At 46.9% G+C, this 18,235-nt stretch overlaps 1 protein-coding gene across 2 annotated transcripts in view; it reads right to left on the bottom strand.

The window, feature by feature from the left end:
• The window catches only part of rap1b (RAP1B, member of RAS oncogene family), a 61,356-nt gene that overhangs the window by 26,122 nt on the left and 16,999 nt on the right, over positions 1-18,235 (bottom strand). Inside the window, exons 1-2 of one of the 2 annotated variants that reach the window (XM_042080082.1) lie at positions 13,819-13,828; positions 3,783-3,786 (exon numbers count right to left, since the gene is read on the bottom strand). The exons of the other annotated variant lie outside the window; for it this stretch is intronic. The gene's annotated coding sequence lies outside the window, so the exon portion shown is untranslated. Of the gene's footprint in view, positions 1-3,782; positions 3,787-13,818; positions 13,829-18,235 lie in introns of those variants that run through there. 2 annotated transcript variants of the gene reach the window in all.

The raw sequence follows: 18,235 nt of genomic DNA, 5'->3' as shown, positions 1-18,235 counted from the left end.
AAAACAAGTTGAAATCAGGCTAAGCTGCAACAAGTCGTGACTGTTTGAAGACAAGCAGAGAGAGTGAGATTTCCACTTAAAGCTGCAGTTGGCAAGATTATTTTCATCATACTCACAGAGAAGGGATGTGTGAGATTTGACTGTCAATCACAATCTGGTGCAGTCTGGTGTACACCGACGAGAACAAACTTGATGAGAGGGTGCTCGGTGGTAGTGGGTGAGGGGCATGAGGGGCAAGTCCCCTCAATCTGTCAGACTTGCCAACTGCAGCTTTAAGAACATAATTTCATCACTTCCCCAATTACAAGCCTATCAGCAAATCCTACTTACAGCATGTGAGCAGAAGAGAGATCCTTACTTTTTAAAGCATTTATTCAAAACTTTGTTGTTTTTTTTGTCAGTGGTTCAATCACCAGTTGAAGACTAATCTCACACAATCATTTATAGGAAATAACCTCCTATCCACGCTCCACACACCATTTTAAACTGAACCAAGCCACATTCTCCCACTATTCTTCCAGTATAACGCGAGAGAGAAAGAAAAAAAGAAAGATAGAGAGATGTCTTTCCAATTATATTTTTCCCGTTACTTGGGGAACTGAGAGATGTGAAGTGAGAAGAAGACAGACAATTCAATCTGCTCATCCAGGTCACACACACACACACACACACACACACACACGGTGCATCAAGTCATCATTTCATTAGAGTGCATGTTACAACATCAAACACATTTCCACTTACACAAAACGCCACCAATGGCAACACCTGACAACAGACTAGGCCTAACGTGGCCGCAGAGGGGGCGGGTCAACACATGCCACCAATGGCAACACCTGACAACAGACCAGGCCTAACGTTGTCGCCGAGGGGCGGTCAACACGCTGGCTGGGTGGGATGCACAGTGGTGGGACTGAGAGGACAGGCTTTTCTCTTTTAGGTCATTTGAAACTGTGCTATGATGTCACAGAGTACATTAAACTTTTCACATATTCTTCCTCTTTTGCAGGCACAGAGTAGTTTATGTGCATGTTGCATTAGGGTGTTATCTAACAGGATGCTGCCACAGTTTCCCTTGCTGTCAAACACACACCACACCCCTTTTCAACTATAAAAGACAACGGACTGACAGATGAGCCCAAAATACTAACGTAAGACAGCACCAAGGATATCATGACATTATGAGACAGAGAGAGAGAGAGAGAGAGAGAGAGAGAGAGAGAGAGAGAGAGAGAGAGAGAGAGGAGAGAGAGAGAGGGGGGGGGGGTGATGGACGAGTAGTGAAAGGTGGCAGGATGATTTCAGAATCAAGGTGGGGTCTTGTCAGGACTGTCCTTAAAGCCCCTAAAGACTTACACACACACACACACACAGCTTCAGTCTGGGCTGGTCTACACCACTGCCTTTCTGAACTGAGCAATTCCAAACTTGAAGAGAATGAAAAGTTAATGGAAGAATTACACACACGCGTACGTACACACACACACACACACACACACACACAGTGTAATGTGTGAAAGATTTGATGAAAGATAGCAGGCAAGGAGGAGCTTGTGTCATAAACAGAAAATGTTCACATCAGCAGTCTTTTCTGTGACTCACCCCAACATTACACAAACACTCAAAAACACACACCCTCACAAACAATGTGTGCTGTTACAGCTCAAACCTCTCCACTTCTACATGCAGCATTTGTAGAGCCATGGGAGCATGTGGCCTATATGTAGCCTATGCTATATAATGCTAAATATTTACCGCTTTGATGAAGTAAATTGTGGTGTATATACAATACATGTGTGCGTGCAGATACTAAATTATTAGCAATGCAAAAAGGAACAATTTGTGTCTTTGTGTGTGTGACGAGCATGACACACTAATTAACGCACAAACAGCATCAAAAGACAGCAGCAGTGGAGGAGTTGAGGTTCAGACACATAAGGGAATAATCCTACAGAGGTCCTGCGGCATATGAATGCAAGGATTAATAATACCACAGCAGAATGAACTCTTGTACAAAGACATCACAGGGTGTGTGTGTGTGTGTGTGTGTGTGTGTGTGTGTGTGTGTGTGAGTGAGAGAGAGTGAGTGAGAGAGAGTGTTTTAGAACAGAAATCATAATTTTTGCCGGTAGATATACTTTTGGGCTGAATGTATTAGCCTCTTATTTGCCAATACAGATGCAGTATAGAAATCACCTATGTTACCTTCTCAGGTTGCAGCAGACAGCTCTATGCTAGTAGCATACACAGCAAATAAAGAACTGAATAAAGAGGAAAGGTAGCAAGGAGGAGAGCTGGGCAATTGGCAGTGGTAGCACATTAACATAATTTGTCATTAATTGTCAAAACACACACACACACACACACACACACACACAGTGTGACAGCAAGCAATCACCACATTAACATCAATGCATGCTTCAGAAGATAAGAGAGTTGGAGACTTGCCCAGATGTCGTCATCAAAAACACACACACACACACACACACACGCACACACACAGATAATTCACAGGTGCAGAATTCTCTAGATAAATAAACACAACAAACCCGTTGAGGGTTGATATGGCAACATACAAAATGTATGCATGTAGACAGAGAGAACATACAGACACACCTAAGATGGACAAGACGTACCTGGAAATCCAGAGTTCTCGCGAGAGCACAATGGAATTGTCTCTGCGAGACACTCTGGCAAAGAGCAATGATGCAGCGCTGCAACGTTGGAGGACAGTACACATTGGTCGTAGTGTTATCCGATTGCGTCGAAGTCTGAAATCATTCAGAGTAAACATGGTCTAGTGTTATCTAATTGCGAGCAGTGAGATTTTTAAATGCATGCTTGTTGCCGCCCCTCGAGTTGGGCCATTACATTGTTCTTGGCCAGACCCTTAATCTTTCTAGATTACCAGGGTCTGGATTTTCCAGGCTAGGCAAGACGTGCACGCATGGATGAAGTACACTAAAGGTCATGTGCAACGGCAGCCTCCTCAACCTGGAGCTCAGGGAGGAGGAGGCTTCTACTTATTGCCTAAAGCGACACACAGCCTCATACCACAGAACAAAAGCCAGATGACCTTTTTTCTTCACACACACACACACACACACACACACACACAATGACCAAAGTCATAACCAGCCATATAGAATAACCATTCAAGTCATATGCAGGACATGTCCTGTGGCTAAGGGTCACGACCAGACGTCTCTCAAGGGTCAGGCATAACAGTTGAAGAGGCGTTTAATGGATACAGGCTTCTCAGCTGTGATTCGTGTGTGTGTGTGTGTGTGTGTGTGTGTGTGTGTGTGTGTGAGATGACCCCAGGAGGGATGTCCCACTGATCTGCTCGTGACTGACACTGTCGACTCCGTAACGGGTGACCTCGACAGTGAGGGACCGCACAAGGTTGAGCTGAATCCCTGGCCCAGAGAAGAGAGAGGAGGAGGAGGAGGAGGAGGAGGAGGAGGAGGAGGAGGAAAGAGAGAGGAGGACAACATATCGTGCCACTTCCTCACGCTGCCACCCTGGTTCAATACCCTCCTTTGTTCTCCTCCATCCACACTCCCTCAGCCAGCGGATGTGCGGCTCCTTCAGGTAGTAAACACGGGGGGGGGGGGGGCTAACAAGACTAAGCTTGCTCCTGGACTTTTGGAGAACTTAAAGTGGATTGGAGAATAAAGCTTTTAGAGTAGGACCAGTCTTAGTCTAATCCATGTATGGAAAACAGGTCCAGAGATGCCCTCGTTTCCAGCACTTGGGCATTGGTACTGAAGGTACTCTACAGCTCTCTATGTGAACATGAAAGGTAAGCATACACACGAACCAGGTGGAACTACACTACAGAGGAAGCAGCCAAAGCCCTGTGATCTGTGTGGACAGGCGCTAACACATCTCAGGGTACGGGCGTGACACAGGCACAGAGTACGGAGAAGAGAACCACTGCATCAGTCCCAAGCATGTTGAACTGCATCTGCACCGCCATGTTGAACTGCATCTGCCATGTTGAACTGCATCTGCACCGCCATGTTGAACTGCACTGGCACGTTGAACTGCACCTCCATGTTGAACTTTGAACATGCTGAACTGCACCGGCATGTTGAACATTGAACATGTTGAACTGCACCGGCATGTTGAACATTGAACATGTTGAACTGCACCGGCATGTTGAACTGCACCTCCATGTTGAACTGGGCCCCATCACTACACTACACTACTGCTCATCATAGCTAAACACAATTAGCCACCTACAGTTTGGGTACACTTTTAGATAATAGAGCATGGATAGACAAGACATCCAGGGCAGGGCTGTGTGTGTGTGTGTGTGTGTGTGTGTGTGTGTGTGTGTGTGTGTGTGTGTGTGGGGGGGGGGGGTGGTTAGGATTAATCCTCTCCACCAACCCACTTCCTCTGGCCTGCTATTGTCTTCTCACAGGAAGCTCTCACAGGCATGGAGCAGCTCTGACAGACGCAGCACGACCCGCTACGCGACGCGACCCCATAACTAGTAAATGTGTTGTGTGACTACGCTTTGTGACAATACCATATTTCATCCACTTCTCATAAAAGGGGCTATTAAGGTCAGCTCCAGAAACAGGTCAGCCACAAGCCAGCGCTAATAGAGGAACCAGGCGAGCATGTATGGGGGAAATAGACCGGGAGGTGGGATTAATGCTGCTTTCACACAGAGAGGCACAACAGGCCCCAGAGATTAGCCAGTGCTGGCCCACAGTTGGCCGGTCGCTGGTTCAGATCCGGCATGCCTGGAGGTTTTGTTTCAGCTCTAGTAAATACAGAACCTGTCAGAATGCAAACATAGGAAGTTACTGACCGTTCAGAGTGTGTGAGATGTTGATGGGTATACTGATGAAGCGAGACAAGTCAATTCATGTCCTGGACTCACGCACGCACACAAAAAAAATAAATAAAATGTTTTGCACATACAACACACCATCATAAATGCACACCTGTGGCAGTCCAGCTGCTCATCAGGAAAGGGTGGGTAGGGTCAGATAGTCAGTGGATTCTCCACTGCCCATCCACAAGAAGGACATTTACCAGTAAATAAACACACACACACACACACACACACACACCAGTGTCTCCATCTTTGCTGAAGCATAAGAGGCTGGTAGAACCAGTTATACAAATCTGTGCAGTCACAAACTCAAGCACACGATGTAAACAGAAAATTAACAGTAAATCCAAACATGAGTCAACATAAGTATCCATACCAGCATACACACCAGCACACACGCACCAGCACACGCACCAACACACGCACCAGCACACGCACCTACACACGCACCAGCACACGCACCTACACACGCACCAACACAGGCACCAGCACACACGCACCAGCACACGCACCAACACACGCACCAACACAGGCACCAGCACACGCACCTACACACGCACCAACACACGCACCAACACACGCACCAACACACGCACCTACACACGCACCAGCACACACGCACCTACACACGCACCAGCACACGCACCTACACACGCACCAGCACACGCACCAGCACACACGCACCTACACACGCACCAGCACACGCACCAGCACACACGCACCTACACACGCACCAACACACGCACCAGCACACGCACCAACACACGCACCAGCACACGCACCTACACACGCACCAGCACACGCACCAGCACACGCACCAGCACACGCACCTACACACGCACCAGCACACGCACCAGCACACGCACCTACACACGCACCAGCACACACGCACCCAGCACACGCACCAACACACGCACCAGCACACACGCACCAGCACACACGCACCAGCACACACGCACCTACACACGCACCAACACACGCACCTACACACGCACCTACACACGCACCTACACACGCACCAGCACACACACCAGCACCCACACACCAGCACACACGCACCTACACACGCACCTACACACGCACCAGCACACACGCACCAGCAAACGCACCAGCACACGCACCAACAAACATGTTCCCTAACAAATCACAAGACCAGCATGTCATCCAGCTGTGCTGACCGGTCCCTAAACATCAAAACAACAGCTTCACTGATGGACCCTGACTATGCCCTAACCCAGCCCAGGTCTGTGCTCTCCTCTCCCTGTAACCAAATCTGTGCTCTCACACACACACACACAATCCCACACACACAGTCACACCCACACACACAGTCACACACACACACACAGTCCCACACACACACAGTCCCACACACACACACACAGTCCCACACGCAGCTGTGTGCATTCTCCGTGACGTGCCGTGGCATGGTGGTTCTCCAGATTTGCCCCTGGGGGCAGCACAGGTGTGGAGTGGGGGCTCTCTGCAGTCTCCGCCACATGGGTCCAGAAGCCGCACCACCACACACTAAAACCACATCACTGGAGCATCGCTCACACGCCTCACGGGCCTGAGGCGCCGCTGCCAGAACTTTCTATGAAACTAACTCGAGCATGGACATCTAACTACTAGTCCCTGTGGCTTCTCCTGGGTCCAATTACTAAAAAGGATATGTGTCAGGCTAGTGTGTGTGTGTGTGTCTTTAGATATGACTGTTTGTCTCTGCCAGTGTGTTTATGTGCGTGTACACACGTTGTACGTAATCTAAGGATGTAAGAGCTACAGCCGATGTTAAAAACGTCTCTATCATGAAGTCGGCCATTTTTGTGTTGGCCTGAGACGTCATGCAAAGCAAAGAATTTCCCCAGGGGATCAATAAAGTATCTATCTATCTATCTATCTATCTATCTATCTATCTATCTATCTACCAGGCCAGCCAAACCCACGACTCCATGGAGGGCAACAAAGATGAATATAAATGTGTGTGTGTATGAGCAATGTGCCACCCGGGAGTGATTGGGTAGAGGGCAGAGCATGCTGGGTAATTCTCTTGGTTGGCTACATTTAGCTGGGTAGTGTGTGCCTCCAATGTGCCACCCAGGAGGGATGGGGGAGAGGGCAGAGCCGAGCAAAGCATGCTGGGTAATTTTCTTGAGTCGGACGGGCCATAGCTAAATAAATAAATCAATGACGTCTCCCCTGTCCCTTTTGCAGTCCAGTCATTTCTCATCACATCATGGGGGGGTGTTAGGGTTAGGGGAAATCTGCATGGACAGCAATGCACAAAACTTGTGACACACCTCTACACACACACACATACATACACAGAAACACACACACCTGCCCAGAGACAAATGCATAGACACACGTACACACACTCAACATCACGTACATACCTAGCATTCAAGGGCTTCGTAAAAACCTTTATTCCAGTAAAAAAATCATCATTCCGCATCATTCACCTCACGTAATGTGTGAGTCAGAGGTCGGAAACTGGGCTAGATTTGCCAGAGGTTGCCCAGTTAGGGGCTCATCACACCACCACAACACACACACACACACACACGAGTGCCCCCCCCCCCCCCCCCCCCCCGTTGACAGGAAGAACCCCCCCACACTCACACACTTCATCTTTATCATTAACCCTTCTAACCCCCTTTTTCAACAAAGCCACATGGCCCGCCCTTTTAATAATGGACCAGCCCAGATGGCCAATGGCAAACACAGAGCAGCTGCATCGAGCCAGGTGTGGCGGCAGCGGCATCGGAATTCTAGCAGCTGAGGCGGTCGCCAGGCAACGGCAATGCATTGCAAAGGTGGAGAGTGAGAGAAAGGGTGAGAGAGAGAGAGAGAGAGGAGAGAGAGAGAGAGAGAGAGAGAGAGAGAGAGAGAGAGAGAGAGAGAGATGGATGGGGGGGTTGGGACTTGAGAATGGGGAGAAAAAGAAAGAGACAGAGCAAGAGAGAAAGGGCGAAGGAAGAGAAAGCACAGAGCCTCCTCTCTCCCTGGTGTTCTCCTCATCGTATTCTGAACCAGGCGCTCCTCTTCTTGGACTATTATTCAGAACACAACTTAAGACATCAGGACTGAGGCGAGAGGCTCTTGAGAGGAGAGGGTTTTAAACACACACAGAGAGACAGAGAGAGAGAGAGAGAGAGAGAGAGAGAGAGAGAGAGAGAGAGAGGAGAGAGAGAGAGAGAGCATAAAAACACAATAAAAGGTATCAGAACGTGGAATAGAACAAGACAAAAAAGGGAAAAGAGAAAGAGAGAGAAAGAGAGAGGGAGTAAAAAGAGACTGAGAGCAAGAGAGTGTGAGTATGTGTGTGTGAGAAAGAGAGAGTAAGTGTGTGTATGCGTGTGTGTGCGAGAGTGTGTAAGTTGTGTCTAACAGAAAGGTCTGTTTGTCAGTGCCAGCGTCTCTCCACTGCCAGGCAGTGCCACCGGGCAGAGCTGTGTCACAGGGGGAGAGAGAGAGAGAGAGAGAGAGAGAGAGAGAGAGAGAGAGGGGGAGAGAGAGGGGGAGATAGAGGGAGAGATAGAGGGGAGAGAGAGGGAGGGAGGGAGGGAGAGGGAGAGAGAGAGGGAGAGAGAAGGAGGGAGAGAGAGAGAGATGCTGATTAGGGGGGGGGGGGGGGGGCAGAAGGGAAAATGGGTACAGCTCCCAGGTCAGGAACAGAGAATATCACCTTTGCTTCACTGGACACACACACACACACACACACACACACACACAACTCCATCCCAATGGTGTTCCGTCTTGAGAGCTGAGGTCAACAACAACGCCTGAGAGTTACACAACATCCTCAACTTCAGTCATCTAACTGTTACTCACTCCAAAAGTTCACACACACACACACACACACACACACACACACACACACACACACCATCAATGAAAAATGAAAAAATGAAAACAATGAAAAATAACCGAGCTCACTAAAACACACACTTTCAAACACACACACCCACACACACACACACACACACACACACACACAACATCCTCAACTTCACAGTCATCTGTGACTAACCCTAACCGTTACTCACTCCAAAAGTTCACACACACCATCAGGTATACACAATGAAAAATACTCGAGCTGACTAAAACACACACTTTCAAACACACACACACACACTCCCATTCATTTGGAGCCATCACTGAAGAGAGCTCCAGGCTGTGCAATAAGAGGCTCCGCGATCATCCACCTTCTCTCCACACATCAGCGTGTGACAGAGTCAAAGATTGTTAAGGCGGAGCAAGATACTTCGTCGTAGTTCATGTCTATGGGCACGAAATGGGGATCGAGTCCTGTCTGCATAAAGAGGCGTGTCGATGACGTATTGATGAGCGTACGTTGCAACCGGCCAACAGCAGCGGCATAAATAACCGGCGCACACCTGATATAAGGTTGATTTTCTCCAGACTAGATTGCTCAAAAATGCTAAAAATGTACCTGAAATGTTCAGAAGGGTTTAAGGGATCATGAAAACGTGCCCGAAATTCACATTCCTAACTCTATAGAACCAAGACCTTAGCATATGTGGTGAAATTCTGAGCTATGCCCATAGACTTCAATGGAGCAGTCGCTGCCTCTGCTCTGCATAAAGGGGGATTTTGACCCCCCCCCCCCCCCTCGTGCGATCCGGGTTCCCGGAAGTGTGTCCTGATGAAATATCTTGCTCCGCCTTAACAATCTTTGACAGAGTTACTGCTCTGCCAGCGCTTCCCTTTGAGCCCAAACACAGAGGGTGGGCGTGGTGGGAGAGGGCTCTGATTTATTAAAAACAAAGTTGTGTGTGTGTGTGTGTCTGTGTATGTTGCAGGGGGGATGCCCCACTGTTATGAGCAAATCATGTGGAGGATGACCTAATTGAACACAAACAGAGCGTCACACACACACACACACAAACTTCTGGCACACGGGACATAAAAAGCAGGAAGAGGATAGACACATCAGCACACGTCGCTTTTAAGGGTGCGTAGACTCGACAGCAGTTATTAATTCATACACTCCATGATCACATTTATCAGCCATGTTTACATTTATCAGCCATGTTTACAGTATGCTTTCTATTTGGGGGGGGGGGGGGTTATTTGAATGGGGGAGGGGACACGTGTTGTAAGATGGAGCGGAGAAGATGAAAGCCATGAGGAGGGAAAGTGGGAGAGAGAGAGAGAAAGAAAGAAAGAAAGAAAGGGGGAGAGAGAGAGAGAGAGAGAGAGAGAGAGAGAGAGAGAGAGAGAGAGAGAGAGAGAGAGAGAGAGAGAGAGAGAGAGAAAGAAAGAAAGAAAGAAAAGAAAGAAAGAAAGAAAGAAGAAGAAAGAAAGAAGAGAGAGAGAGAGAGAGGGGAGAGGGAGAGAGAGAGAGAGAGAGAGAGAGGGAGAGAGAGAAGGGCAATAAAAGAGAGAAGCTTTGGCAGAGCGGCAGGGCAGGAGCCCCGTGATGGGAAACTCTAGATGATTACTGCTGTGAAATGAACTGGGAGAAGAGGTGTGCTGCAGGCCGAGACCGCTACCACTACGCTGTGCAGCCATGCTTTTAATATACTACAGAGCCTATAAAACCACACACAAGTCCATAAAAACAGCTGAGAAATGGCCGTAGCAGCGCATTAAACAGAAAAGCATATGGTGGTCTTCATCAAATCAATGAGAAGTGTGTGATGGGTTGGGTGCCGCTGGTTGCCATGGAGGGTCTTAGTTCAAAGCTCTGCTATTAGTCATCAAGTAATTAGTGAGACGCTGTGTGTCAGAGGACGGCACGCCTGATGAGGGGCTTTTATGGGAGAAATGACACACACACACACAAATAACCATAAACTTGGGCAAACATGTCAATATACACACAAACAAGGGTATACACACTAGCTCATACACATACAAACACAAAAACATACACACCAACACCAACCATGAGACCTGCTCAGTGCTCTCTCTCACACTCACTCACACACACACACACAGACATGAGCCATGCATCACTTCTCCAGGGTATGATTAAGCTACAGGACCTGGGTGTGTGTCCAGACCACAGGGGGTGTACAGAAGTACTGGAAACAATGACTGACAGCAGTGCATCAAGTGAAGTGGGTGTTGCACAGCGCGCACACACACAGAGAGACACACAGAGAGACACAGAGAGACACACACACTGACCTCAGGCCTACAGGATCTGACAGACATAAGAGCAGTTGGTGGGAGACTAGCATTCATTCACACACAGTGATGTCAATCTCACAGCAACCATCACAGATGAATGACACATTTAGAACCACACACACTTAAAGTCTTTATATAGCTCTCAATGCTTCTGTTTTATAATCAACCTCACAAACACAGACACACACACACACTTCCCAACCATGGTTTCCACATCCTGAGGTAAAAAACAGCCCTAAAGACAAAGGTGGCTAAAAATAGACATAAGGCCCACGCCTCCATGCCAACCCTCCTGTGCCAACCACCATCATCCACCCCCAACACACACACACACACAGCAGCGCCTCTGCTCTACCCCTAGAGGAGTCAGATCTATATCTATGCGATTTATCCCCTTCACATTAGCTGGTGCAGAGAGAGACTGTGTGTGTGTGTGTGTGTGTGTGTGTGTGTCTAAGAGTGAGTGAGAAAGAGACAGATCCATAGAGAATGTATGTGTGCGGATGAGAAGGACCTGCAGTACTGAGATCGCACTTGCCCCACTGTCAAGTGGAACTAATCCAGATTCACACAACTCGCTCTCTGTGTGTGTGTGTGTGTGTGTGTGTGTAGCCTGCTGAGATCACTGAGCCATGAACCCAGGCCAAACAGCGCAGGCTGAAACACACTAGTGGAGCCATATGAAGATGAAGACACACACACACACAACACAGCGGTCATGCTTCATGAAATGACCATCTCTTGGGTAATAACCACATCAAATACTACACACACACAGAAAGAAACACACACACACACACACACACACACACACACACACACACACACGCACACAGATAGATAGATAGATAGAGATAGATAGATAGATAGATAGATAGATACTTTATTGATCCCCAGGGGAAATTCAAGGTCTCAGTAGCATACAGACAACACACACACACACACACATTCACAGGAACACACACACACACACACACACACACACACACACACAAACAGATCAGCACAACTCACACCCACTTCCCTCCTGCTGACACACTGGGCAAAATCCCCTCAAAGCCCTACAGGGAGTCACTGCTACAGTGGCCTGCCAGGAACAAACTAGCTTGCGGTTGTTTTTAGAAAATAAAACAAAACACAATAAAAAAAAAAGCGCCTGCCCTCAAAAAGCAGAACTCGGACACAATGCCGCTCTAATATGCACAGCTTTTCATTCTTTTCATCAGATCCCAGCACCTGGTTGAAATGCCGCACACTGTGTGTGTGTGTGTGTGTGTGTGTGTGTGTGTGTGTGTGAGAGAGAGAAGAAACACTGTTGAACTGCATAACACACCATTGTACACAACTCAGTGCTTTTCTTCCCTGTGTGCAGCGACGTTGCTTCGCTCAGATCCTCGGCGGTTTCAGCGGCACAGCGGGGGTCTCATTATCTTTACTCGCTTTAACGCTGCGCTTAAAGATGACCGCAGATACACACATGTGCCCTCCCACGCACGCACGCACGCGCACACACACGCGCACACACACACACACACACACACACACACACAAATTACAGATGCCTGGTATTAAGAAGTAATAACTGGGAGAGATAATGATAGAGGAACAGTTTGGCGTGGCCTTGTGCTGGCCCGGATACGGCCCACAATCAGCTGTGGTCAGCAACACCACTGCATTAGAGCAGGACACAGGTTAACACATCTATAGATGGCATTTGCATTATGACTAGTTGTGGGGCTGAAAGATTAAGCGATTTTCGATTGAATGTTTTTCGAACGCAATTTGCAAATCGCGAAGGCAGCAATTAACTGTGCAGCTCGCGACTCTGACACAGTAGGGTGTAATTATGTTACATCTAGGGTTTTTAAATTCATGTCATCTTCCTTGTGTGACAGATGGCCATGCTCATCAATCGGAAATGCAATCTGAATAGATACATTTTGGAAGCAATAAACATATTTGTATTCTCATCTTTGGATTTGGTTTATATGATATTGGTAAATATTTATATGAGAAATATTGAACTGAAACTCAACTTTCCAAAATTCTATTACAAATCATAATGCAACAGCAATATCGATCAGAAAAAAAAACTCAACTTAATATTTCGCCAAATTATTCAGCCCCAACTAGCGGTGCACTGTATGAGAGGAAGACACAGGCTTGCTTTGTTCCAACTCTAAACTAGGTTATGATCAGGAGTGGCACATCAGCCGTTATCAGAACGCTAAAATGATCCGTAACAAAGCTCTGCTTTAATTCCACAGAGCACTGTGGCCAAGAATCCGCTGGGATCAAGAAGACCACAGCTCAGGCCAGGGAGAGCTCCTAGCAGAGCTTCGCTTTCAGTATATAAGTAAGTATAAGTATATATACCGGTACTCTTTTGATCCCGTGAGGGAAATTTGGTCTCTGCATTTATCCCAATCCGTGAATTAGTGAAACACACTCAGCACACAGTGAACACACATTGAGGTGAAGCACACACTAATCCCGGCGCAGTGAGCTGCCTGCAAAAACAGCGGCACTCGGGGAGCAGTGAGGGGTTAGGTGCCTTGCTCAAGGGCACTTCAGCCGTGCCTACTGGTCGGTGTTCGAACCGGCAACCCTCCGGTTACAAGTCCGAAGCGCTAACCAGTAGGCCACGGCTGCCCCTAATGAGAAGATTCCCACCATGAGATGAAGTGGACTAATTCATCAACTGTTCCATGAGGTGGGAGACGCTGGACAGTCCATTTGGAGCTTCACGGCATCTTTCCCCTTATTCGCCTTATTTGTTTCTGTCTTCGGAAGTCTTTCACATCCTCTGCTTGGGCGCTGTGCTTTCATCACTGGTCCACTGTGCTGTCAGTCATTTGCAAGAGAAGTGGGAGTTTACTAGTGATTTCCCAGAGACGGCTGAGTGCGTCAAACAGTCTGGTGGATATATGGATTAGTTTTCTGCACCCACCTCCCTTCACTCCATTTCTTTCTTTCTTTCTTTCCCACCCTCCCTCTCATCCCTCCATCCCCCCATTTGGAGCAAGGAGTCGGGCTGGGAATGGGGCCGCGGGCAACGGAATTTTGCACGGAGGAATTTCACGCTGGAATGTGGAACAAGCCCCACCCCCCGCCCCCTGCTCCGCCTTCCCCAGCTGGGCTGTGCGGCCTCAGGAAGCCGCGCAGAGGAATTCTGGGTAAAATCCTGGGTGGCACAGGGCGTCGGCCATGTCCCGTCTGAGCTTGGGGGTGTCTATGGACTGAGGAAGCCACCACATCAGATTCCCAAAGGGAGATGATGGGTGCAGATGGGTATGGTCAGCTGCATGGGTCATTTGGCTGAATGACCTGGGATTTAGAGGACCACTCTCTCTTTCACACACACACACACACACACCACTGTCTGATAACCGGAGAGACATGTTCTGAAACACGAGGGATGCTTTGAATAGATTTTCGCATCTCATTCCCTGACTCCTCACTCGCATCAGATCAGGGACACTATGTGTGTGTGTGTGTGTGTGTGTGTGTGTGTGTGTGTGTGTGTGTGTGTGTGTGTATAACGAGTCTGGTGAGAAGATAAAAAAAACACTTCACGTCGATAATGAGGTCATTCCCATTCTGGTCCAAGGCAGCCTGAGAGAAAAGAAGGGGGCTTTTGAGTCTGCAGTACAAGATGAGATTGAAAATGTATGTGTTTATGTATGTAATGTATGTGTGTGTATGTATATAAAATGTTAAATTTAACTTTCAGCCAAGGTATGAAACATGATTTAACCTTTTCACCATGAGAATAATCTGAACTGAGGTTGTTTTATTTGGAGATGGAAGGTATAAATATGTTGATCTGAAACGGAGACTAGCCTAGTCAAGAGAACGGCCCATTTGCAAGCAAAGGTAAAGGTATTGATTAGATAAATAGATAGATAGCAGTGGCGATTGCTGCTCTTTGAAACAGGGGAAGCTCTGATAAAAATGGTCAATTATTAAATTAATATAATTAAGGTGCTATATTGTTCTTTGAGGGCAAAAATGACCCCAAAACCCAGAATAGGCCAAACAGTAGGCTATAGAGTTGGCATGGCAGACATGGCATAATGTAGCCTACACCGTTATAGCGCGCTACCTAACTTAGCCTAAATACACAACTGAAACAAAGGCAAGTCACAAACTCTGTAACTCCACATTACGGTTTTATTTACATTATGCTATTTACAAAGACAAATAGAAACCGACTGTATTGCTCCCAAATTATGAGAATTTTAGCTGCAACTTGCCTTGCCTCCCGACTTCACCTGCCAACACTAACGTTAACGCATCCCTTGAACTTGAACCACTTCCTGTCAGATCGCGACATATGCTGTCAATCAAAAAGAGTCCAGCCTCTATGACAGTTCCTCCAATCATCATACAGAAGCTCGGCGTCCGGGCCATCCCACTGTCCCATTCACTCCCAGAGATGCCGGGCTTCCGTGGAAATAGAGTGGTGAAGTCCCGCCCCTTCCGTTTGCCTCCATGGGACCTATCTTTCAAAAATTCAATTTTTCATGTAAAGACATTTGCAGTTTGTTTCGTAACTATTGAATTACAACATTGTGAAAGATCGTAATTCCAACGACTACAAACCCATCAGTCGCGCTAGTGACGTTAGCTCATTCACAGCCACACTAGATTGTACAAGCATACCAGCAACAGGTCTTAATTGGGCTTTCCTTGCCGAAGAAAATACCATGAGTCAGAGGATTAAACACATCAGGTAAGTTGTATTCGTCCATAGACTGTACATTACATACTGTTAAGTGACATAGCAGGCAGCAAGATGCAACCGTTAACTAGCATAACAGCTCTTATCGTTTCATTACGTTGGTGACGTACATCGTTCGAGACGAGAGATGTAGTCCACTGAGTGGATTCGCACAAAACCAACATAACTTTTGAAGTCTATCGAACAACAGTACTTTCTTGACGTGAAAAATTATCTTTTAAATTCACACACATCATATGTGAAATTTGTGGCACAATTCAAACTGGACCAAAAAATAATTGTTATCTCTCCATTAACTCCCGTTCATAATTTTTTGAAAGATAGGTCCCATGGACCGGAAGTAGAAGGGGCGGGACTTCACCACTCTATTACGATTTTGTGGCACTTGTCCAATAAACGTGTAGCTTTTCTGCACGGAGATCAGCCCACTCTGTAGTGCCATTGAAAGTCCAGTGAAGCCGAGCGTCTATGGGTTTTTTGATGGATCGTGTCGTCACAGCAATGTATTACGGGTGCGAAATCACGGTAAATGACCGGCAAAACCTTATTGCTGAACAAACTAGCCATGAAAATGAACATGTTTTTAGCATGTTCTAGTTGGAATAGTAGGCTAGAAGCTAATGTAATAGTGTTATTTGATGCAATTTTCCGTGATATTTTAGAGGAGGCTGAGCTTCCCCTGTAGTCCCTGTAGCAATCGCCTCTGATGGATATATATATACTTTATTGATCCCTAGGGGAAATTCAAGATCGCTAAATTAGAGCGGCTATATCAGCCAGCGGAAGACAGACAAGAGTGGGTTGGTGAGAGAAAACAGAAGACATAGAGAAACAGCCAGAACAAGTGAAAACGTGACAAACATAGAGAAAACACACAGCTCTCTCTCTCTCACACACACACACACACAGCTATAACTCTCTCGCTCTCTCTCACACACACACACAGCTATAACTCACTCTCTCTCACACACACACAGCTATAACTCTCTCTCACACACACACATATACACCCACAGCTGTAACTCATGCACACAGCACATGTCAGGACAATGGAGGAATCCTAGAGTCAGAGAACAGCAGGGGCGTGCAGCGCTTGCTGATCTCTGTAGAATTAGATCTGCTCAGTGTGTGTGTGTGTGTGTGTGTGTCTGTGTATCTATGTGCATTTTTTGCCATGGCATGTAGGCATCACACACACACTGAATTCAGAAACCCCACACAAAGACACACACACTCAATTTAGAAACCCAATCAAATCCATTTCCACAAACAGCTGGATAGGTGGAGCTTCTGCCAGCTCTCTATAGGGAACACACAGACACACACACACACACACCACTGACAATGCCAGTGACAACTAAATCATTTATCAAACTCATGAAAGTGAGACAGACAGACAGACGGACGGACAGACAAGAGAACTGGGCTTCAAGCACTAGAGAGGAAAGGAAAAGTCCATCCTCTGGCAAAATGATGACAACAAAATGAAACCATCACAGGACCCTTCATATGAGTATGATGAAGGTCCGTGGGAGCCATAGTCATCGAGGTCTCTCAGAGCGCGCGCGCGCGCACACACACACACAGTGGGTTCTGAGGTCAGGATTATCAGTGATATAATGACTGAAGTTCAGATGGGCAGAGCGGGCCTTGACCTGAGGTCTCCACCACGTCATGAACACATTTTATTACTCAGACATACATCAACTCACGAGTCTGCAGAGAGAGAGAGAGAGAGAGAGAGAGAGAGAGAGAGAGAGAGAGAGAGAGAGAGAGACAAGAGACACAAGCAAAACAGAAGAAGCTGAGGGAAGACTGACTAAGGCCATCCTTAAAAATATTCTTGTTTGCAGTAACAGCCAAAAAAAAAAAAAAAATCAAAAATGGGTCAGTAGGTAGGTCAATATTTTTTTTTCAAGATTCAAAGTAAAAAAAAAAGTACAATTTTGGTCATGGTGATTACGTAGGTATGAATTTACACAAATGTGCATATCGTGACGTAACTGACTGGGTTTTCAACCGTGCCTTCAGGCGCACCATTGCAAACCTCATTCTGATGCAGGTTATATAGACCAGCCTTTCGCAAACTTCTTTGCCCTGAGGCCCGGTCATGGCAGACTTTGGGGTCATAGGGTTCATCCACATGTACCCAGAAAGAAGGCTACAATAGCTTTTGGCCACGTTATATTGAAATTTGACTATACTCAATGCTATACAGTGTATTATACAGTCTCTGCTCTGTTTCTATGGAAGTTCCAAAAACAATGTCGTTCTATTAGGCTAAGTGTTAAATAAATAGCCTTCCAACAGGTTGAAGCGGAGCTTTGATACCAACGTTATCGATTAGTTTCAGTTTTTCCTCGCGCAGACGAGATACCACCACTTTAATGTATGGCTCCATGTTTAATGACATCGATAGCAATATTTTGCAATATTATTTTACTGCATTTGTATTGGTTGTTTAGAGTAAAAAA

The sequence above is a fragment of the Alosa sapidissima genome, chromosome 23 (genome assembly GCF_018492685.1).
Source record: "Alosa sapidissima isolate fAloSap1 chromosome 23, fAloSap1.pri, whole genome shotgun sequence".
Lineage (NCBI taxonomy): Eukaryota > Metazoa > Chordata > Actinopteri > Clupeiformes > Clupeidae > Alosa > Alosa sapidissima.
The sequence above is the reverse complement of the archived record's forward strand: the minus strand, read 5'-3'. Positions and strand labels throughout refer to the sequence as shown.